Here is a 24,344-nt window from a genome sequence, read left to right on the forward strand (position 1 = left end):
ACACAACACCTGCCTAGCCTCTAACTATAAGATAATAGAGAACATTTTGGGGTTTTGTTGTTGTTGTTTTATTTTGTTTTAATCTAATAAGAAAATGAGATTAATGTCACCTGTTTCAATCTAAACAGAAATTGATTAATATAATTTATATCAGAGCTTCTTAAACATTTTCCACTCACATCCATTTTTCACCAGAGAACTTTAAATAACCAGGTATACAAAATAGATACATAAATTAAACATTTACTGATAACTGTAAAGAATTTTATTTCAAATGCATTTTTAAACTATTTTAATTATCATTTTATATATGACACAGTATTGTGTAGGCATGCACATACCATGGCATGATTGTGGAGTCCATTCTCTCCTACTTGTACAAGGGTTCAGGAATCAAACATGGATCATCAGGCTCACACAGAGCAAAACACCTTTACTTGATGAACCATCTTGCCTTCCAGATTTTTATTTTAAAATAATTCTTCAGAAGAAATGCAATTTTAACATTCAATATAGATGAAGGCAAATATACATTTGGTAAAAACAAAAGGCTTCACTTGCTGATTTTTACATTTTATATTTATAAAATGCTTTTTTAAATAGATTATTTCAAGCAGCTGGATGAAAAGTATCTTCAAATTTTTTCAGAGTTGACTAATATTTGATTTTGTGATTATCAATGTTCAGAGTGCCACTTCATATAAACATGTAGTACAAAATAGCAGTAGTACATTTAGGGCCCTTTCAGTAATTGCTAGAAATAATGTCAAATCAAAATTCATTCAACAATTTTTTTTAAAAAATGAAATTCAAATCAGTAAATGAAACAATGTGTGTGATTGATCATTCCTCGGGAGCCATCTACTTTATTTTCTAAGGCAGGATCTCTCATGGGTTTGGAACTTGTCAAGCTGTCTAGGCTAGCTGGCCAAGAACCTCAGAGGTTGACTTGTCTGTATCTCCCCAGGACTTCCCAGTGCCACCACACCCGACCTTGAACACAGATTCTGGGGACTGACTCGGGTCTTCATGCTTGCAAAGTATTTAGTCTACTGACAGAGCTATCTCCCCAGTCCTCAAACAGCATTTAAGAATGAAGCATTCTAACCATCTAAAACTATATTAATTTATTATTTATCCTGAGGAAAGGCAGCTAAAAAAAAGTACTCTGTTTTCCATAATTGAATCATGCTTCTATAAGAATAAATTTGTATGTACAGTTAAAAACACCACAATTCTTATGAAATTATCTAGACTCTAAAACTAGGCAGTGTTCCCTAGTATTGCATGTGACAGCACAAGTTGTATGTTCAGAAACAAAGTTGTAATGTGCTCTCTCCAAATTCGATAAGGACAGTAGCACTGTCAGAAACACTTTGGGTGTGTTACACGATAGATTTTGAATTTATTTTATTACTGAGTTCAGGTACCTTTTACTGTTGCCAAAAATGAAATTAGGTCTGTATTATCTTTCACCCTGCACAAAAATTAATTTCAATCAACCAAAGACTTTAATGTAAGACCTGAAGATTTGCAACTGCTATAGAAAAACATTTCAAAACATATAACTACATGTAAGGGCTTTCTGGAAAGAACTCTAATAGCACAGGAAGTAAACCCAAAGAGTTGTCAAATGCAGTTTACAAGACATTAAAAAGTGTCTGCAAAGCAAACAATCAAACACCAGAAAATCCATATCATCCATCTAATAAATGGACTAATTAAATTAATAGATAGCTCTCAAAAGAAGAAATACAAACAACCAATAAATATTTGAAAGTGTTTAACATCCTTGGCCAAATACAAATTAAAACTACTTTGAAAATCCATTTTATCCTAGTCAAAAATCTACAACTGCAAAAAGAGACGATGGGAACTGATAACCAGTGATGGCAGGATATGTAGGCTGAGAGGAATCCTTACATACTGCCAACAGGAATGTAAATGTGTGGTCACTATGGAAATTAATATGAAGTTTCCCAAAAAAACTAAAAATAGCACTACCAAATAACTGAGCTACATAACTCCTAGGCATATACCTGAAAGATTCTGTGTTAGTTACTTTTCTGTTGCTGGAATAAACACCATGACCAAGGCATACAGAAAAAAGAAGTTATTAGGGCTTATGGGTTCAGAGGTGGGAATGCATGGCAGAAGCAGCAGGCATGGCAACCAAAAGGAGAAACTGAGAGCTCACATCGTCAATCATCAGCGCAAAATAGAGGGAACAAAATAGAAGTACAATGAAGCCTTAAACTCTCAAAGCCCACATCCAGTTACATACTTCCTCCAGCAAAACATGCACCCAAACAGCACTACCAACCAACATTAACTGTTGGAATTTCTCATTCAAATCACCATATTCCCTTCCCTGGCCCCAACAGTCTCGTAGCTATATCCTAAAGGCAAAATGCATTTCGTCCAACTTTAAAAATCCCTATAGTCTGCTCCAGATTTGGACCTTGAGAGTTCTGTCCGGTGCTCCAATGTGGGTCTCTGTCTTTGTCTCCTTTCATCGCCTGATGAAGGTTAATATTCAGGAGGATGCCTATGTGTTTGTCTTTGGATTCACCTTCTTATTTAGCTTCTCTAGGAACATGAATTATAAGCTCAATGTCCTTTATTTATGGCTATAAACCAAATATGAGTGAGTACATCCCATGTTCCTCTTTTTGGGTCTGGCTTACCTCACTCAGGAGCAGAAGGAGAGGGAGCACGAGCAAGGAACTCAGGACCGCGAGGGGTGCACCCACACACTGAGACAATGGGGATGTTCTATCGGGAACTCACTAAGGCCAGCTGGCCTGGGTCTGAAAAAGCATGGGACAAATCCGGACTAGTTGAACATAGCGGACAATGAGGAATACTGAGAACTCAAGAACAATGACAGTGGGTTTTTGATCCTACTGCACATACTGGCTTTGGGGGAGCCTAGGCAGTTTGGATGCTCACCTTACTAGACCTGGATAGAGGTGGGCGGTCCTGGGACTTCCCACAGGTCAGGGAACCCTGATTGCTCTTCGAGCAGATGAGGGAGGGGGACTTGATCGGGGGAGGGGGAGGGAAATGGGAGGCGGTGGCAGGGAGGAGGCAGAAATCCTTAATAAATAAATAAATTTAAAAAAAATCCCTGTAGTCTTTCAGACTTGTGATCCCTACTGTTGGTTCTTGATTACATCTGGAATCCACAAAAGCCCAGGCAGCAAGGGCATACCTGTGAGGAAAGGAATTTTCTTGATTGGATCATTTGGGGTAGGATGATCCACTTTAAATAAGACCCCACTTTCTGTTAACAGCCCATATAAAAGGATGTGGGAAAAGGAAGCTTTTATTTTTGCCTGCTTGTCCTTGCTCTGCCTGGCAAATGCATTCTTCATGTTCTGAGGCATTCCTTTGCTAGTGTAGAACCTACGTCTCCCAGATTCCACCAGACTCAAGACCAGCAACTCCCTAGGAATTTCCGAGGAATCTAGCACCAGATCAAGACTGCGGAGACACACAATCTCCTGGACTAGACTCTTGGCCTTTCCAGAAGACCACCATTTTTTAACTTGTCATACCTGTAAGTCACTCTAAAAATTTAATCTAAGTGCCTGTAAGTCACTCTAAAAATTTCCCTTTATTTGTATATATACATTTTTTCATTCTATTGGTTCTGTTTTTAATGGTCTGTCCTGTCCCTTTAAGAGACAAGCCATGCCCAGTCCCTTCCCCATCCACCACTGAGGCAGGCAGATCTTCCTTCCTGCTTACAGTCCGAGCCCCTTCCTTCCCCCCTCCCTCCCGTCTCTCACCCAAAGCAGTAAGCTGCTGCCATGGCTCTTCCCCTCAACCCCACCCTCTCTTTTTATCCTCATCCCCCTTCTCCCTCCCTTCCTCTCCCCTTTCCCCTTCCCTAACCCACGAAATAAATATCCAACCTTACTCTGCATGGTGTACCTATAAGTCTTGGTCTCTCACCTGCCATGGCTGTAGCTCCTTGTGGGACTGGCTGCCCTGCATAGGTCTCTCACTCGCCACATGGCTCCCTTGTGGCCCACTTGTCACTTGGGGAAAGGCACCATTTTATTTTTACCATTATGGTGCTTGTGCCAGGCTCTTCACGTTCCCTCCTGCCCATGGGCAGGCCGGCTGAGGACACATGGAACCCTGGGCTCTGAAACCAGGTTTCTTTACAACAGCTCTGCACTCTATCTGCCTGAACACTGACCTCTACGCACACCAGTAGCTTTGGTGGTGAGTTTTCCCCTTCTAGCCCCCAACCACAGCCTTCACAGCTATGGTTGAGCCCTTCGCTAACATTCATCTCTGGTTGCTTCCCATAGCTAAAAACGTTACTGGACTGACCAGGTTGGTCCTCCCGCGCTAGCACTGCACACACTGTGTGGTGCATTCTATTTGGGTGCCCAGGGTCCCTCTAATTTTTCTTTCTCATTTCTTTTTCTTTTCTTTTGGACCACTTGTAAGTAGTCCCTGCAGTGAGAGACAGTGCAGAGCAGCCTCTAGCCTCTCTGGCTTCTGAGTAGCCCTGACTGGGAACCAGTCAGGCTTTAACACCCTGCCTATAGAGAGAGGATGCTCTTCTATTTTTCGCAGGTTTTCATGTTTTCAGCTATGGTATAAACCCTAAAACTATGTTCCGCCGGTTTCCTGCAGGCTCCATTTTTCCTCAAACTGTCCCTGCCACTGATACTGCTGCCAACAAAATCGGCCAGATCCACAAGGCAGCTGTTTTCAATTCCAGCCTTTGCTCCCCACTGCGGTTTATAGCATGGTGGTTCGGCAACAGGGCAGATCACGCCTCTAGCTCTCTCTAGCTATTATGTTTAAAACTCTCACGGCTCAAAGAAAAAAACGTGGCTTCTCCACACAACATGTGACTGCCACCATTTTGACTGAGGTCAGGTGACTTCACTGCCATCTTAAGTGAGAGCCAGGTCAGGCGACCAAATCCCACCATCATTACTAAGGTATTCCCTGCCTGGTTCCCTGGTGTTGACTCTGCTGTCTCTATGTTTTACGCAGTGGCATGCCTTTGATAGGGCCTACCAAAAGCATCAACTTCGCCCGATTTCTGTTCACTCTGTGTGTGTATGTGTGTGTGTATGTATGTACATGTAACTTGAATGCACCTATGTTTACTGTTAAATGTTCTAATTGTCTGTCCATTGTATCTCATTATAGACTACAAAGCAATTAAGTTTCACATTTTAAATGAATATGTACTTTTTAAGTCTCTTACAGAAAATACTATATATGTAATCCAACCCTGATTTAAAATAAATTAAGCTGTTCTTTATTATTGTCTATTCTGCCGTTAACCTTCTATTACAAGCAGATTTTTCTTCTTTCTGTCTTTTTACAAGTGTAAATCTTACCTGTTAAGAGTCAGTACAGTCAAGCTCAGATCCAACTCTCCAGACAGATTATATACTGTTGTTATACCTGATAGACAGCCCTCAACTGCTCAGAGATCTGGGCATTTAAATAATTAATTATTAAAAGACTTTTCATAACAAAACAACAGGTTGGCTCCTAGCAGCAACACTCTATTTCCTCCAAAGAAGACAGAAGACAAATGGATACAAAACAATGTCCATCCACAATTTGTTTCAACTGTTAAGCACTGACCACTGGGAAACTGCCTTTCATCTAAACTGAAGATTTCTAGACATGGACAGAATCACTGGGATCAACATCCTAGCTGTTCAGGTCAAGGTAGGCTTGTCTTCCTACAGATTTCTTAGCCCATAGGATCTTCTTGAGCCTGGCAGGTCCTGTGATAAACAGCAGAAGAATAATATAACCCTCAGCAACCATGGAGGACCCTGAGGAGTAGCTCTAGGTGCCAACCAAATAAGTTCTCTATCATTTTTTAATCAATAACTCAAGTAAAATTTTATCCTTCTCAAAGATCTTTGATGCAGTTTGACAGCTGAGAGATTTTGTCAGTTTAAAAGGACAACCTCACTAAAAAAATTTTAGTAAAACACAAATACAAATTATTATTAAGGTGTGTACCTACAAATTATAAAGGTGTGAGGACAAATACAAGTTAATCCAATTTCTCTCACACACTGCCTCCCATAGTCTTAAAAATACTTTTCGTTAAATATCTGTCACAGTCATTCTGACATAAATATGCTACTGTTTATAAAATGCATATGTTTTTAATATTTATTTATTTATTATGTATACAATATTCTGTCTGTATATATGCCTGCAGGACAGAAGAGGACACCAGACCCCATTACAGATGGTTGTGAGCCACCATGTGGTTGCTGGGAATTGAACTCAGGACCTTTGGAAGAGCAGACAATGCTCTTAACCTCTGAGCCATCTCTCCAGCCCTACAATGCATATGTTTAAAACTTATGTTTTCACAAACCCAAAGAATTTTGGTGAGTTCCAGAGAGCTGAATTTAAGTATCCACCGTAAACAGGTCAGATATACCCCTCTCAATTCCCTGGTCCAAAAATATTTTTTTCCTAAACTCAAGTTTGTCCTCTGTTCTGTCAATACCTTAAACAGGTCTAAGAGACACCAGACACTTCCATACCACAAACACCGGACAGGAACAAGCAGATCAGCTATGCCAGGATGTGGCCAGTACCCAGCTTTCTCAGCCCGCCCCCCCAAGACAATGCCCACAAATAAGCAGGGAGCAGTCTTGAGAATACACCGCCCCAATTCCTTTAACCTGTTGTACCTAACCTCCCACCTTTTTATTATATAAAAGAAATGAGAATGCAATGGTCTGTCCTGTCCCTTGAAAAGACAAGCCCCACTCCCTCCTTTCCTCCCTCTTCTGCTGCCATGGCTCCTCTCCCCTCCTTTCTTCTCTCTCTCTCTCTCTCTCTCTCTCTCTCTCTCTCTCTCTCTCTCTCTCTCTCTCTCATGCACTGTGCCCTGTTTCTCTTTCTCTCTCTCTCTGAAGAAGGATGCTTTAAGAGAAATCCCACACTAGCTCAGAACTGAGAAATAAATGGTTATTTATTTAGGGGTAGACTCACAAATCAGAATCCTCTGTTTGAATGGTGATCAGAAACTGAATCCCGCAGCCCAAAAAAGAGCAAACACATTCTCTACATCGGCTTATATAAGAGACCACGCCCCAGTGGGTGGGTAACCACTGGCTGTAAGATTTCCTACAGCACGCCCCCCCTTTGTTTAAATAAGAGTTCTAAGCCTAATACAAAATCATATACAATAAGAACAAATATATTCAATAATTATCCTATCCTAACTAGTATAAGTCTTGTATGATAAATAACTTGGCCAAGTCGTGAGAGGAAAGTAACTACAACTATCTAATCTTCAACCCCATCGAAGATCCGAGAAGGGAAATAATATTAAGCAGGAAGTGCAATCAAGCAACTTCCAAAATGTGCAACAAAATACAGGGACAACTGGCTACCTGGGCAATCACCCAGAGTCTCATTTGCAATGTTGAAGCAACCAACTTTGGCTAAGGCGTAGAATAACTGACAGACCATTTTCAGAGGCAGGAAAATTTTCAAAACCATTTTATCCTGTCTTGGCAAGATTTGACAGTCCTGTTTATCCATTTCCGGATACCATGTATTTTGTCATTTGTTGAGAAATGGGCATTTCTTTGCCCAAAGGCCAGTTTTGCCAAGAAGAAAACAAGCTCCAAGTGGAGTGTCTTCTGTACTCACCATTCTCTCAGGAATAGAATGGTGCTGTCAAGAGCAATCATGTCTCACTTCAACAGAACCCTAAATTATTTAAATGTCATATTCCACAGCTCTTTGAAGTAGATGAAGATTGCCTATCTATGCAGAATATAATCTCTATATATCTAAAGAACCTGATTAGTCTAACTATAAAACATATAGACAAACATAGATGTGAGGCTATCCCTAAATAAATAACCATCTATTTCTCAATTCTGAACTAGTGTGGGATTTCTTTTAAGCGTCCTTCTTCAACTCTATGTTCTTTTCCCCTTCTCCACTTTCCCCTCCATAACCCACTAAATAAATATCCAACCTCACTCTGCACGGCATGCCTATCCATCTCGGTCTCTCACCTGCTACACAGCTCTGTGCATAGGACCTGTTGGCCCTCATGGCCCATGGGCCACTTGGGGGCTTTCAGCCTGGGAATGACTGCCTTCATGGCCCACCATGGTCTCATGTCCGCTGCCCACTACAGCCACTCAGGGAACAGCACCATTTTACTTAAACCATTATATTGTTTCTTTACAGAACCCTAATACAGTCTTAATACTGTTTAAAAAACTGAAGTCTCTTCTGGAACCCAAGGCCAGTAGTTCTCAACCTGTGGGTCACAACCCCTTGGGTGAGGGGTTTCAAACAACCTTTTCACCTAAGACCATCCTACATATCAGATATTTACATTACTAAGGTGGTCTGAATAAGAATGGTCCCCATAGGCCCATAGGGAGTAGTATTATTAGATGTGGCCTTGTTGGAGCAAGTGTCAATGGGAAGAATTTTGAGATCTTAGATGTTCAAGCCACAAGCAGTGTGGCATTCACTTCCTGTTGCAAACTCTCAGCAACCTCTCCAGCACTATATCTGCCTGCACACCACCATGTTTCCCTCCAATGACAATAATGACTAAATCTCTGAAACTGTAAGCCAGCCCCAATTAAACGTTTTCCAGTATAAGAGTTGCCATGGTCATGGTGTCTATTACTACCTAAGACAGTTACGATTCATAACAGTAGCAAAACTACAGTTATGAAGTAACAATGAAAATAATTTTATGGTTGAGGGTCACCAAAACATGAAGAACTATATTAAAGGGTTGTAGAGTTAGGAAGGTTGAGAACCACTGCTCAACGCAACCTCTTAATTGTAACCTCTGTAAAATCAGAAAGCAAATTAAATATATCCAACATACATTGGCATTCCAAAAAGGAAGAATGCAAAACAGTAAGGAAAAAAAGGACTAAAGCAAGATCAGAACACAGCACAGAACACATCATCAGAACAGTTGGAACACCACTCCCATTCCAACTCCCACTCTCTCAGAAAGCCCACCAAATGTTGGCTACTCCCCCAGAACTACTCAGGTCCATGCCTACAAGTTATTTAAACTGCCTCCTAGAAAACTGCCAAATGTTTTTTCCTGGTCTCCTCTCCAGTCTCATCTCTTAGGGACCAGGAAAATAACACAGGAATGTTTTGTCCAATAAACTTGGTCTTTTATTCTTAATTCACCTTGATTAGGATTACTGCATCAGTGGAGAGACTTAATATCAGGATACAGAAACCTTTCATCTTGGTGCACTGTAGTGATATTTCATTTGTATTTTAATAAATAAAGCTTGCCTAAAGATCAGAGAGTAAAACAGTCACCCTGGTCAGCTCTACAAACCAGGCAATAGTGACACACACCTTTAATCCCAGTTGCCACAATAGTTTACCATAGAAACAGGGCGTAGTGGTGCATGCCTTTAATCCCAGCCTAAGAGAAGAATATAAGACAGGAAGAGACAACTCTCAGTCTCATTCTGAGGATTCCTGGAGGCAGGATCCCCATTTTAGACTGAAGTAGAAGAGGCTGTGGCTGGCTGTTTTGCTTTTCTGACCTTCAAGTCATCTTAAAGGGGATTGTAAAAAGGGAATCCCTAGAAACAATGTTTTGAATAAGCATAATCCAAACAAAACACCCCTCCCATCTGGATTATGCAGAAGGTATGGCAAAGGCAGGCATTGGACTAATGAATGTAAACCAACAAGGGACAGTGAAGGTAACCATTTGCCAACAGGAAACTCCTTGAGGAGCCTCTAGCAGGTCCCCATACCAAATCATGTTGAGTTTTTTCCTATGATCGTGGAGAAAACTCCTTCCCAGAGATATTAAAGAACCTAATGTCTATTGTAAGAAACCATACTTCTCTGGTGATAGAACAGCTATAAAAGAAAGAACAAAAAAATCAGGAGAAACCATAAAGTTGAGTATTTTGATAAACTTCTATAAATGAACAAAGACCAAAATTAAAAATACAAATAAATGACATTGTCATATGGTAGACACAGATGTGGATTTAACAATAATTTCACAAGAATCTTGGTATCCAAACTGGCCATTTCAGGATGTAAATGTTCAGCTTTTATGGATTGGAACTTTATCATTGGTAAAAGAGCATGAGATGGGTCAAATGTATAGGGCTAGAAGGACAGAGAGAAAAATTAAAGCCCTATGGGGCTAACATAGCAATGAATTTATGGAGATATGATTTGTTACAGCAATGGAATACTCAGATTAACATTTCCCCAATCTTAGAAACAAACCATAAATTAATATATGCTTCTGGGGAAAATATTACAAGGTATTATAAATATTTTGTATATGGTTGTTGTATTTATTGTATATAATTTTTTCATATTAATCATAGCCTTCTTTTTATTTTAGATAAATGGAGGAAATGTAGTAATATTTTGTTTGTACTCTAACAAATAAAACTTGCCTGAAGATCAGAGTTCAGAGCTAAGCCACTACTTAACCATAGAGGCCAGGCAGTAGTGGCATACACCTTTAATCCTGGTGTGGGAGAATTGTCTGTATTCTGTCAATCACGTTTTAAATAAACACTGATTGGCCAGGCAGGAAGTATAGGTGAGTCAACCAAAGAGGAAGTAGAGGCAGGGTGATGAGAACAGGAATATGCTGGGAAGCAGAAAGCTCCCTCCGCAGTTCTGCCCAGACCACCAAAGAAGCAAGATGTGAGCTGCCCCACTGAAAAAGGTAACGAGCCATGTGGCTAACATAGATAAGAATAATGGGTTAACATAAGCTACAAGAGCTAAGAAGTAGCCTGAGCTAATGGGCCAATCAGTTTTATAACTTATAGAGATATCTGTGTGATTTTCTTTGGGGCTTGCCAGCTGTGGGGAACTGGGCAGGACATAAACCCCAACAAGCAGACCCCTTCATGTTACATAATCCCAACACTCTGGAGTCAAAATCAGAGGAATTTCTAAGAGTTCAAGGCCACTCTGGGCTACAGAAGATCGATCCGGTCTAAAAGGGAAACAAAGCCATGTGGTAGTGGCTCACACCTTTAATCCCAGTACTTGGTAGTACACTCCTTTAACCTCAGCACTAGGGACGTGGAGAAAAGAAGGGATATGGCTGGGCAGAGAGAGAAATATAAGGTGGGAGAGACAAGTGTTCAGAAGCAGTCTGAGGATGCAGTCAAGGATTAGTAGAGAGAAGATTGCCCCTTCAGTCTGATGATTCTGTAGCACTGCTTCTCTGATCTTTCCAGCTTTCATCCCCTAATATCTGACTCTGGGTTTTATTTATTAAGAACAATCAGAATTTGTGCTACACCTTCCTGTCCCTTCCTCTTTTGGTACCTATAGTGGTATTTTATTTGTGTTTTAATAAACAAAGCTTGCCTAAAGATCAGAGTGCAAAGCTAGCCACACTAGTCAGCCATACAGACTAGGCAGTAGTGGCACACACTTTTAATCCCAGCAGCAACATTAGTTAGCCATAGAGGCTGGGCAATAGTGGTGTATACCTTCAATCCCAGCACTAGAGAGGAATATAAAATGGGAGGAGATGTAAGCTCAGGGTCTCTGTTTGAGTCTGAGGTTTGGTGGAGAGCAGTGCAGTCTGAGGTTCAGTGGCTCACCCCTTCAGTCTGAGCACTGTTAGAAGTGAGAACTCTCTAGTGGATGACTGCTTTGCTTTTCTGATCTCCAGCTTGAACCCCAATATCTATCTGTGGGTTTTTATTATTCATGCTATAGGTTCCTCCTCTTGCCCCCACCCAGAGGCTGTGGAGGCAGTACACTCACCTCAGCCTGGTCTCCTATACCAAACTCTCACAAACCCCCAACTCACCCTCTTTGTTGACAGAAGCTTTCTTATAGACAGATCAGGAAACTGCCAGGCAGCATATGCAGTGGACTAAAACAGTCGAGTGGCCCACCTGCCAATGGGAACCTCTTCACAAAAGGCCAAATTAATTGCCTTGACTAGAGAGCTTCAGATAGCCAAGAATTAACAGGATAACATCTATACTGACTCTAAATATGCCTTTTTAATAGCCCATACCCATTCTGTCCTCTGGAAGGAAAGGGGCTTCCTCACTACCAAGGGCTCTCCCATAGTTGACAGAGAGAGCTTCAGATAGCCAAGAATTAACAGGATAACATCTATACTGACTCTAAATATGCCTTTTTAATAGCCCATACCCATTCTGTCCTCTGGAAGGAAAGGGACTTCCTCACTACCAAGGGCTCTCCCATAGTTGACAGACTTCTCATAGTCAAGCTCTTGGAGGCCCTCCAGCTCCATGCAGAAGTGGCCATAATCCACTACCGGGGACACCAGTCCTACAAGGACCCATTGGCCTTAGGTAAAGCCAGGGCTGACTTAACAGCTCAGGGACTGGCCTTCAGTTCCACTGGAACAACAGAACATATTTTGTTTTTGATACCCTCCTATCAATCCTGCTAACAACCAGAGGAGAGGGACTAACTCCTGAAAAAAGGGGGCCTTGCAAACAAAGGATGGATGACTCTTCTTAAATAACTTCATCCTCCCTCAGGACCAGGTACTGTCCATCATTTCAGACATTCACCAGACCTTATATATAGGCCCCAAAGCTTTGTTCCATTTCTTTGTTCCCCAAAGCTCTTCTTTGTGCACATGCATCTTCAAATTTGTGATTTACTGGTTCACTCCTGCCAGATGTATGAAGACCAACCCGCGAGGGGCTCTCCAAATACACCAGCCCCTGCACCATCTTTGAGGCAGGTTAACTTCACCCACCTGCCCACTCATAAAAAGTTTCACTATCTCCTAACTCTTGTTGACACCTTTGCAAGATGGCTAGAAATGTTTCCCACCTCCAGGGAGACAGGAGATGTGGTGGCTCAGGTACTCCTGAACCACATCATCCCTTAGTTTGGCACGCCAGATTAACCAAACAGACAACATGCCAGTCTTCACTTCCAGGCTCACAGAGCTCTTATCAGAAGCTCTCAGCATCTCCTGCAAGTTCCATATCCCCTATGGTCCACAATCCTTGGGAAAGATGGAGAGGGCCAACTGACATTAAACGACAACTCATCAAGTGCTCCATTGAACTCAGGTCACTTGATCGCCCTCCTCAGCATGATCCTTATGTGCATCTGGGCCACCCCACCCTTGTCTACAGGCTTAAGCCCTTTTGAGCTCCTTTACTGGAGGCCCTTCCTTGTCAATCACCACCACCCACTGGCCAGGTACCTATTCTACCTCTTCCTTCTGAGGTGTCTCCATTCACATGCTGACAACTATCTCCCTGACTCCCAACACCCCCCTTCCATACCAACAGAGAGGAGTCAGACTTGAACCAGCACCCATATATCCATAAAGGTTGAGATGTTTTGTTGTGGGGAGGCTGCTAGTTAGTTCCTGGCCACTTAGTCCTGAAATAATCACAGAAAATGTATTAATTAGATCACAGCTTGGCCCATTAGCTCTAGTTTCTTATTAGCTTACTCTTACACATGAATTTAAACCATTTCTATTAATCTGTGTCTCGCCATGTGGTTGTGGCTTACTGGCTAAAGTTCCATCTGGCGCACGTCAGCAGTGGGGCTACATGGCATCTCTCTGACTCCACCTTCTTCCCAGCAATCAGCTTAGTTTTCCCCACCTACCCCTGTTCCCTGTGCAGACCCAAGACAGTTTTCTTTATTAACCAATGGTATTCACAACATACAGAGTGGAATCCAGCATCACTTTCCCTTTCTGTTTAAATAAAAAAGGAAGGTTTTTAACTTTAACATGATAAGATTACATATAACAAAACAGGTAACTATAACTATCTATTCTTCAACTCCATCAAAGACTCCAGAAGGATGTAATATTACCTAAGTAAACAGCAAATGCACTGTAAGTAACTTCCAAAACTCTAGAATTGACAGGAACATCTCGCTACCTGGACAATCACCCAAAGTTCTGTAATGTTGGGGCATCCATCTGCAACCTACTGGCCCATAGTATCCAGCAGACTTTTCCATGAAGCAGGAAATTTCAAAGACAGTTCTGCCTATATTAGCAGTTTGTCAGTCACTTTCTTCTGTATCCTGCAGAATGTCTGGCAGATTTTTTTCATGAAGCAGGAACCCTAAGGACTATCTCACCTTCTTTAGGCAGCTTCAGCAGTCATCTCTCTGTGGGTCGTGCAGTCATCAAGCAGTCCAGTCAAGAGCAGTTTTTTGCCCAAATGGCTAACTAACTCCATAAGAATCCTCTTTGATGCCCATCTTCTTCTTGAAGTAAGTGGTGCTGCCTGGAGCAGATATGTCTCACTGTCATGAAAAGTCCTAAGTTCTTAAAACATTAGATGCCATATTCTGAAGACCTCTGAAAGATTTGAAGAATACCTATCTAACTGAAATATATCTCTATATATTTAGAAAACCTAACTACAAACTTGACTTAACCTATATTTCTTAATTATACATTAAAATTTGAAATGAGCTATACAAACACAATACCTTAATCAAGAGCATAAATATACATATACACAGTATTAACAAAATTCACCTTAAATTTGTATCAATAAATTTAATACCATACCAATGTAAATCTCTATAGCATATCCCCACTTTAAATATAAAGAAACATTTATAAACAAAATTTGGGAATATGGGCATAGTTTTTCCTCTCCAAACTGCTTTAATGCTTTTTGTTGGACAAAGTAATTTTTTGAGGGGAGTTCAAGGTGATCTTTCACGGGTCCTGGTCCATCAAACCACATTAGTCTGGAAGGATTCCACAGGTTCTCATCCTCCATGGAAACAAAAGAATCTTTTTTCCAAAGCAACATATCCTTAGATCCATATTTTAAAATCAAGATACCTTTAAAGTATATATGTTGGTTTAGCTTAGCAATCCCCAGAATCAAATGTCTCTCTGCAATCAAAAAATTCAAAGAAAACACAATAGTATACATAATCCAGACTCTCTTTGCATAGTCTATCTTTACATGGTTTATTTTTCTTTACTTCTTTTAATCTATGACTGTCTGTACTCTTTAAAGACTTTACTTTTTTTTAACCATTTACTTCTTTTTATAACTGTCTATATTCTTTTTCTTCTCTCTCCCAAGCCTACGTACATTTATCCAACACTGCAAACCATTTAGAGGTCTTTTCCATCTGGATTTGTCTTTATTACGTATCTGTAATTATTTTCTGACCAGAAGCACTTCTTAAAATGCCAAGCCCTTCTTATGAACTTAAACAGCACCACTGCCAGGGGAAATACGATACTGCCTGTTGCCCCACCCAGTCTAGCATGGCGAAGCTGCTTGCCGCCTCTAAGAGCCATGCACAATGCCCCATCTCTAGGCACACAGCAGGTCCATGTTGCCAACAAGCAAGTCATAGCACGTTTCTCACAAACCCTACTCAATGGCTCCATCTCCTGAAAGAGCCAAAGGTTGCACTGGCAGCACATCCCAGAAATCCGGCATTTCAAACCATGGCTTTTTTCCTGCTACTGCTGAATCAGGAAAACCTCTCTTAAAGGAGCTGCAGCATGCCGCCAGTAAGTAAAGCCCATTTGGGAATATAAATGTGGCTAAAGTTTGTTTTTTAGTATCTAGAACTCCTTCCCAAGCCCTCTCAGGTTTTAAGTGGATTTTAGTTGGCCACATGGGCGCCAATTTGCTGTGGGGAAGCTGCTAGTTAGTTCCCAGCTGCTTAGCCCCAAAATAATCACACAGAAACTGTATTAATTAAATCACTGTTTGACCCATTAGCTCTAGTTTCTTATTGGTTAACTCTTACATATTAATTTAACCCATTTCTCTTAATCTTCGTATCACCATATAGCTGTGGCTTACTGGCTAAAGTTCCATCTGACATCTGTCTAGGGGAGGACTACATGGCTTCGAACTCCTCCTCCTTTCGCCCAGTATTCTGTTTAGTTTTCCCTGCCTAGCTCTGTTCCCCTATAGCTCTGCTATAGGTCCAAAGCAGTTCCTTTATTAACCAAGGATAGTCACAGCATACAGAGAGGAATCCCACATCAAGGTTTAAGTTGGAAGCTCCCACATCAAGGTTTAAGTTGGAAGCTCTGCTCCAGCCTCACTGTCCCCCATTCCAAACCCCACTCCCTCTCAGAAAGCCCAAGTGCTGACTCCTCCCCCAGAGCTATTGGAGAATGTGCCTACAGGGTATTTAAACTGCCTCCCATAGAGCAGTCAAGTAGTCATTCTAGTCTCCTCTCCTGATATCATCTCTGGGTGCCAGGAAAATCACCCAGGAATGTTTTTCCCAATAAACTTGGACTTTTATTCTTAATTCGGCTTGATCCTGCTTACTGCCATCAGTAGAGAGATTTAACATCAGGGTATGGAAACCTTTCACCAACAAAACTTAAATGGCACCATGCCCCTTGGGCTGTTTCCACTTCCTGTATAAAGCTTTCCTTCACAGAAATCTCATGACTCTGGAGTTCTTGAGTTCTCCACAGCCAGTCAGGCTTCACTTTTACAGCTTAATACAACAGCTTCTCACAGTCTCTTGCCCTCTCATGGCCTTCATGCAAAGACTCTCTCCATACACTGCCTAGCCTCCATAGCTCTCTAAAACAGAGGCCACAACCCTTTCACACTTGCATCCTTTATACTAAAGCCATCAGCACAGGGATAACACTGCCAAGTTTTGCTGCTAGCTTGGGATGGAGCCTGGGCTCCTTAAGCCACATTAGCAGCAGTTTTTAGTTGCTTTGTAGGAATAACTACTCTCTTTCACAGGGACTGCTCCCTTTATTCCAATGCACAGGATTCTCCTGAATCTTGATCTTAATCTCCATCTCTTTCAGCACAAGCCTTGGCCAAAATTCAGTTTAGTGGTCCTCTTTCTCTTAAAACTGAACATTTTGTATTTCTTTCTTCCTCACTTACTCTTTTTCTCTTAAGATCTGCATAACAGTCATTAATAACAACCCTGCCAGATCCAATATCACACATTACTTTGAAATTCTCTCTGCCAGAGGCATCAGCCCACTACTTTTTAATTTAGCCGACAAGTTCTTAGGATAAGGGCAGAAAGCAGCCAGACTCTCTGCCAAAATATCATAGGAATGGATGGCCTCTAACCTGGAGGCTAATACTGTTCCTCTCTGAAATCACTTGAGCTGATCTCCATAGTTCAACTACTCTCAGCATTACTGTCTTCCAAGTTTCTACTAGGACAATCCTAAAGCTCTGAAGATAGCTTTCAATTGCTTTTCTAATCCAAAGTTCCAAAGTCTTCCAAATTCTCCAAAAAAGCATGGTCAGATTCCTCACAGCAGCAGCCCACTCTTTAGTATCACTTCTGTGTTAGTTACTTTTCTGTTGCTGTGATAAAACACCATGACCAAGGCAACTTACAGAGTTTGTTTGGTTTAAGGTTCCAGAGGGTAAGAGTCTATCATGGCAAGAAAACATGGCAGCAAGCAGCAGTCAAGAAAGCCAGAACAGAAAACTAAGCACTTATATCCTCAAATGACATCATGAAACAGAGAGAGCACGAGAAGTAGGGGCGGCCTTTACAGTGTTACCGTGATCAAGAGTTCCAATGACCAAGCCTATGGAAGCATTTCTCATCTAAGCCACCACAGACTCTTAAAATCAACACAACATTTTTTGAGCTTTTCATACATGCATTTATGTATTTGGTCAAAATCATCCCCCTCCTTCCCTCCAATTTCATTCCTATCCCTATCATCACTTTTCCCTCTCAATTTCAGGTGTTTTGTTTTGATTTTTAACTACTGAGTTCACACAGGGCTGCCTTATGTGCACGGTTATAGAACCATCCACAGGGACAGTTGTTAACCTCTCAGGGATCACATCCCTAGACAAAACAGACTCTCCATCCCTCAGCAGCCATCAACTGCCAATAGCTCCTTGAATGGGGGTGAAACTTCACAAGCTGGAGTTTTGGCTGGCTTGAGCTCATGCAGGTCTGTGCAAGCAGTTACAGCCGTGCAAGTTTAAGCACAGGGGCTGTCACACGCAGCAAGGATTGTTTTGCTGCAGATGTTCACTACCATTAGGCTCTTAAAATCTTTGCACTCAGCCTTAACAAACAAATGTAACAAATTCACTGCCTCCATTCTCTCTAGAAAGTCTTTTAATAAATTCTCAGTATGTGCCACTAGTAACTAAAAATCACATAAACCAGTGGGAGTTAAGGAAGTCAGGCCAGGCATGGTAGTGCATGCTTTTAATCCCAGCACTCGGGAGGCAGAGGCAGGCGGATCTCTGTGAGTTTGAGGCCAGCCTTGTCAACAAAGTGAATTCCAGGAGAACCAGAGCTGTTATACAGAGAAAACCCTGTCTCAAAAAAAGAAAAAAGTTGAAACTATGAAAATGAAGCCAAATAATCAGACAAGTCACAAAAAAAAAGAAACTTTAATATAAATAGGTGGGCCATGTACTCAGAATGCTTTACATTTATCTTATAAAATAATATAAAATATTTAGGATAAAACAGGTCATTTTTATTTCGTTTATATTATTTTTATTAAAATAAGTATCATCAGCCCTAACAATATTGTTTCACTGTACATATATAGACATGATCTTCGTGGCTGTAGGTTTCATATCAACTGATATATACACATACACAAATGATAGGAAATCTCCTGAACATGCTATCCCATTTACACATAACAAATCTCTGGGTCAGGCTCTATAATCCTATCACACAGATAAGACAAGTAAAGCTTGGAGCAATTAAAGAGAAGCACTACCACTCATTTAGGTCTGACTGTCAAGCTCCTTCCTTTATCAGTGGTTCTCACCCTTCTGAATACTGCATCCCTTTAATACAGCTCCTCATGTTGTGTGAGGAACTGTAATTTTGCTACTGTTATGAATCATAATGTAAATATCTATGTTCTCTGATGATCTTAGGAGACCCCTGTGAAAGTGTCATTCAGTCCAAGAGGTCATGACCCATAGGTTAAGAATCACTGACCTTCACCTTTGTCTTCTGCATTTTCAAATATCTTAGTGGGTACTATAAACAGTAGTTTATATAATATCTACTATGTCCTTAGAAGGTATTATAAACAGTTCACATCTAGAATTTTTCATTTGGTTCCTACTGTTGCCTACTTTTCAAGGCCTTGGAAAACACCTGCCTCAGCTTAGTATATGCTCAACGACTGAGTAAGACCTACTTTTTGGTAAAGCAACTCAACAGAGAGGCAGTGTGTGAAAGCAGGAATTCTGGAGCAAGACTGTCTTAATCCAAGTCCCAGCTCCACAAGATAATCTAAACATGGGCAAATTACCTATTATCCTTTACCTACAGTCAGGATATAGTAATAGTTGCTAGCTCACTGACTAGTGTTGTGATTAGCTGAATTATGTTACTTAAAGTAGTACTTACATCAGTATACACCTATAACAAAAAATTATGCTAAGTAAGCCACATAAAATCAAATCAATTACATAAGTGAAAAAGGAAATTCATAAAATTAAGACAAAAATTACTGTATACAATGATTTTGGGTTCTCAGGCTTTTTAAGTAGTCTTAAACACGGTAAAAGGAAGCCTCTACTGTTTATTAGGCTAGACTTCAGGGTACCAAAAATTAACAAAATACTACTTCTGTTCTTGAACTTCCCTCTGGAGGACAGATGTGATTATAGTGTATTTGATTAGGATGATGATAGAAGCAGATGTATAGAGAGCACTAGAGGGACATTATGTTCAGGGCCGAATTACCTCCAGAAAAAAAAATCCAAAATTTACGAGCTACAATACAACTTTTTAAATTTATGGTACTAAGCACATATGGTACTAAGAAAATCAGTCTGGCCAGGCCATGGTGGCACACACCTTTAATCCCAGCACTTGGTAAGCAGGGGCTGAGTTCATGGCAAGCCTGATCAACAGATCAAGTGCCAGGACAGCCAGGGATACACAGAGAAACCTTATCTTGGGGGGGGCGGGACAAGAAAGAAAAATAAAATCAGTCTGATGAGTGTAATGATGGTTAAAAAAAAGAGGTTGTAAATGGGGGGGGGGAGAGAAGGAAGAGGAGAAGGAAGAGAAAAATTATATTAAAGTATTTTAAATTAAAAAACAAAAAGGAAGAAAGAAAAGCAGTCTCCTAGTTATAATAGAGAATCTTAAAAAAGATTCTGTCCTTAGCTTTCCATGTGTTAAAAGACACATACACACATAAAGCATGTCTTGGGGCTGGAAAGACAGCTTAGCCATTGAGAGCAAAGACCATGCTTGTGAGAACCTGAGATGGTTCCAGCATCCACATCAAGTGGCACAGAACTGCCTGGTACTCCAGCTTCAGAGGGGTCTGAACTGTACTATGCATATGCATAATACTTAAAATAATAATAAAACATCAATTTAAGTTAAGTAACAACAAAAGCAACAATTCAATAGATATCACAATACAAATATATGATTAGCCACCATGAGGAACATAGTCAACCAATGTTCAAAATAAACCCAAGGGATCCAAGACAAATTGTATATTTCTTTTAAGCCTGCAGGCAGAAGTATGTAGATATATAGATATACTACAAAAACAGTTTAAAAATAACAGTAAAGCTTTTTATTTCTGTGTACATGGACCATCTTAATCTATAAAAATATATGCAAAAAATCTTCAAAACTGTTTCAAGAGTTAAATATTTTTAATGTAAGAATGTGCTACTTAAGGAAATCTTACTATGAAACTATTGAAACAAATACTAAATTCATTGAAAAATAAATCTGATATATATTACATATTTATTTATATCTGGCTTAATAAAAATGAGGTCCATCTAAACCATATGATCAAACAGCATCAAGAAGTAAAGGGACTAGCCAGTGTGAAACTCCTGATGGGAAGTAATACTAAGCACATGGCATCATTTACCAGGTATTCATGTTCTTGGACTCTCTAAAACTAGTTTACAATCAACAGCTAGTTTAAGTGGGGCAGAGAAAAGAGCCTGTACTTGATTCCACCGGAAGGAAAATTTCTGACAAATCCAGAATGTGGGTCATTTCTCTCTTCCTCTCTCTCTGAAATGCCACTTTACAAAGAGGGGTTGGGTAGTCTAAATTAGAAGAAATCAAAAGAGTTAAACAAATAAAGAATAATCTCTGATGAGTTTCTGGTTGGGGAAGAAAGGCTGTGCACAATGATCTAGAAGACCTTTTCAGGACAATTGGAGAGATATAAATATGTATATTAGATTGCACTGAGGAGATACCAGAGAGATGGCTCATCAGTCAAGGGCACCAGCTCTAGCAGAGGACCCAGGTTTGGTTCCCAGCACCCACATAATGGCTCACAACTACCTATAACTTTAGTTCTAGGAGATTTGATACCCTCTTTTGACCTCCACTGGCACCAGACATGTGCACATACACATAAGTTTGTTTGTTTGTTTTTAAGATTACACTAAGGAATTACCATGTTGAATAAAATGAACAATAATAGTATTTTACCCATGTGAAAAAGTGTCCTTGTTTTTAGACAAAGCAAGCTGACATATCAAGGGTAAAGTGTCACACATCAAGAGATTAGCTTCAAACAGTTCACCCAAAAAAGAATAGACATTTACAAACAAAGCAAATGCAGCAAACTATCAACAAATGTTGAATGGAAAAGATCAATACATGACTGTTTAGCACTGACCGATTTTCTTTATGCTTAAACTGTTTTCATGATAGAAAGCTGGAGAGAGGGGAACTAGAGAGCTTCAGTTTCCCAGACCGGGAAAGACGTAACCTAAAAGCTCAAGTGCAGAAAGCACAGTGCAGTACCTACTAATATGGGTTTGTCCCTTTGGCAGCAACTGAGGAGCAACACTCCACCTAAAACACCACCTAAATGATTCAATCTTAATATGTAATTATTTAAGATAAGCCCCTTGACATCTAGTTCCCTCAAAACAGACAAACCAGGGGCATGACTAGGCAACCACTCTGCAATAATACCAAATTCAACCTACTTCAACAAATGTTTGTATTCTAACCAAACAGCAAAACAGTCTGCAAGCAATTCACCTGTTAACGCTGTAAGTGTAACCTCTTCCCTAAAGGTTATTACAAAGACAGTCAACTTGGGGCTAGAGAGATGGCACAGTGGTTAAGAGCACTGGCTGCTCTTATACAAGACCCAGGTTCAATTCCCACCACCCAGATGGCAGCTCAAAACTGTCTGTAACTCCAGTTCCAAGAGATCTGACACCCTCACACAGACATAACACAGGCATAATGCTGATGCACATAAAATAAAGCAAGTAAGTTTAAAAAACTTTGCAAACAGTCAATTATGAGTTTCCTTCAAGGTGTAATACACCAGTGAAATTTGAATACTATAATTGAGTATTTGTGGTTACATAAAGCTTCAATTACTCTAGAGAAATTTATCAGTATTTTCTTCTGTAAAGAGCTCCTGAACGGCTTACTTGCTAATTACACACTACAGTGTGGTACTAAAAGGAGAATTTTCTGTCATCTTATTAACTAGTTAGTAGCATTTTGCATAGATACATGATCTAAATGATCACTTCCTGTAACATTCTACACAATGACTTTTGACATTAAACTCTGAGGTACTGCATAAGGTAATACAAAATCACTAAATATTGCCACATAATCCAGCAACAAAGTTTGCAATAAGGAATTTTCGAGCAAAGAAAATAACCTAACTGTGAGTTCCCCGTATATCACAACAACAAAACACAAAACTAAAACATAACTCAAGAAATATGAAGTCTTATCAGGTATTTCTTCTTTTCAGTAAGCTGGCAAATTTGTGTTATGTACAGTTCAAACACATAAAAGGATGCTCAGAGCCACTTTTTCACAAGTAATGTCTTTGAAAATTAAAATGACTGGGGACAAGGCTGCAATCAAATACATCAACGAGGTAAATCAAAAAGTGTAAACGCTATCTATCCAGGTGTTTAGCATTTCCAGCCGGGGCAAACTATTCAGCCAACCTCATTCTCTAACGCACTTATTTTTGCAAGACGGAGAAACGCAGTCCTCAGAAACGTATCTGCATATGTGAACCAAGGGCTTCCTCGATGACCACTTCCATGACCTTGGGAAGTTACACCTTTATCTCGCTGAGCCTCAATTTTTCATTTTTATAGCAGGCTGACTGCATACTCGTCTTGTGGAGCTAGGAAGATGAGACGAGCTGACATAAAAGTACAGGTATGTGTGCACTTCGAGAGCTGGGCCACCTCTCCAAGATAAGGGGAAGCCAGCCTTATCATCAATAACCTACCGCACCGACAACCCAAAGACTTTGGGGACTAAAGGCACCTCGGAGCCAGCTTCCTCTGCGATCAGCTGGTTGCAACCTTCTGGTTAGAATAAAATCCCCGCGGAGTACGAGTCTGACAGTTTCCCAGCCCACATCGCACTGACCTGGAGGCTCTGAGGTCAGCCCTAGCCTAGCAGGGCTATCCGCCACCCCCGACCCCCCTGCAGTGGAATTCCCGTCCCTGGGCCCAGTCGCACGCTGAGCCAGAAGCACTTACCGGCCGCTGGGCGGGGATCGCGGAGCCGAGGGCCGAGAGGAGGCCACCGAGCTGGCCCCTCCGCCCCCGCACGGCCTGTCACCGCGCCCCCCAGGAGCGGCGCCGCACTGGGCCCCGGAGGCCCGAAGGGCCGCAGCAGAAACCGGGCGCGGGCCGAGGAGCAGGCCCAACCTGCTTCACATGGGGCAGCGGGCGCGCGGCCCGGGGCCTCTTTACCGCTTCAGGATAGCTGCAGCCCCGGGGCCCGCGGGGTAAGCTGGGCCGATGAGGAGGAAGCCACGGGCCCGCGTCGTCGGGGGCCGGAGAAGCCGCGAAGCGGAAGCGCCGACTCTGCCACCGGATCGTCCGCCGTGGATCGTCTTTGTCGCCGGCTGCGCCACCCGCGAACGCCGCGCCACCCTCGCCAGGCGATGCAGCTGAGGACAGCAGGGCCGCCACTACACAGAGACCCGTGATGTCTGGCGTAGCACGGCGGAGCACGTCACGGCGGCTCGCTCGTGTGCGCGCAACCCCTCGGCCCGCCGGGAGCGGAACCCGCGCATCCGCGCGCCCGGCTGAGGCCAGGGAGCAGGCGCCTGCGCAGTGTCGGCTTCCACAGCACAGCCGGCTCCGCCCACCGGGGCCCGGCCCACCGACGGCGCGACGTTCCCAGGCTCCAGACGGGGTGCGTGCGCAGCGGAGCCTCTGTGTTCTGCGCCTGCGCAAAGCGTGTGCTGCCAGAGATGCACAGACAGGGTTTCTCCAAAGGATGGCATATCGAGGAGAGGCAGTGACTGTCTCCCAATCCTGGCAACCGTCTGCCTCCACAGATTT

General features: G+C 41.7%; 1 protein-coding gene across 1 annotated transcript in view; it reads right to left on the bottom strand.

Moving 5' to 3' along the window:
- The window catches only part of Map3k2 (mitogen-activated protein kinase kinase kinase 2), a 90,185-nt gene extending 66,087 nt beyond the window's left edge, over positions 1–24,098 (bottom strand). Inside the window, exon 1 of the mRNA XM_075969058.1 lies at positions 23,532–24,098. The gene's annotated coding sequence lies outside the window, so the exon portion shown is untranslated. The remainder of the gene's footprint in view (positions 1–23,531) is intronic.
- Between the last annotated feature and the right edge of the window lie 246 nt (positions 24,099–24,344).

This window comes from Microtus pennsylvanicus, chromosome 4 (assembly GCF_037038515.1).
Source record: "Microtus pennsylvanicus isolate mMicPen1 chromosome 4, mMicPen1.hap1, whole genome shotgun sequence".
NCBI lineage: Eukaryota > Metazoa > Chordata > Mammalia > Rodentia > Cricetidae > Microtus > Microtus pennsylvanicus.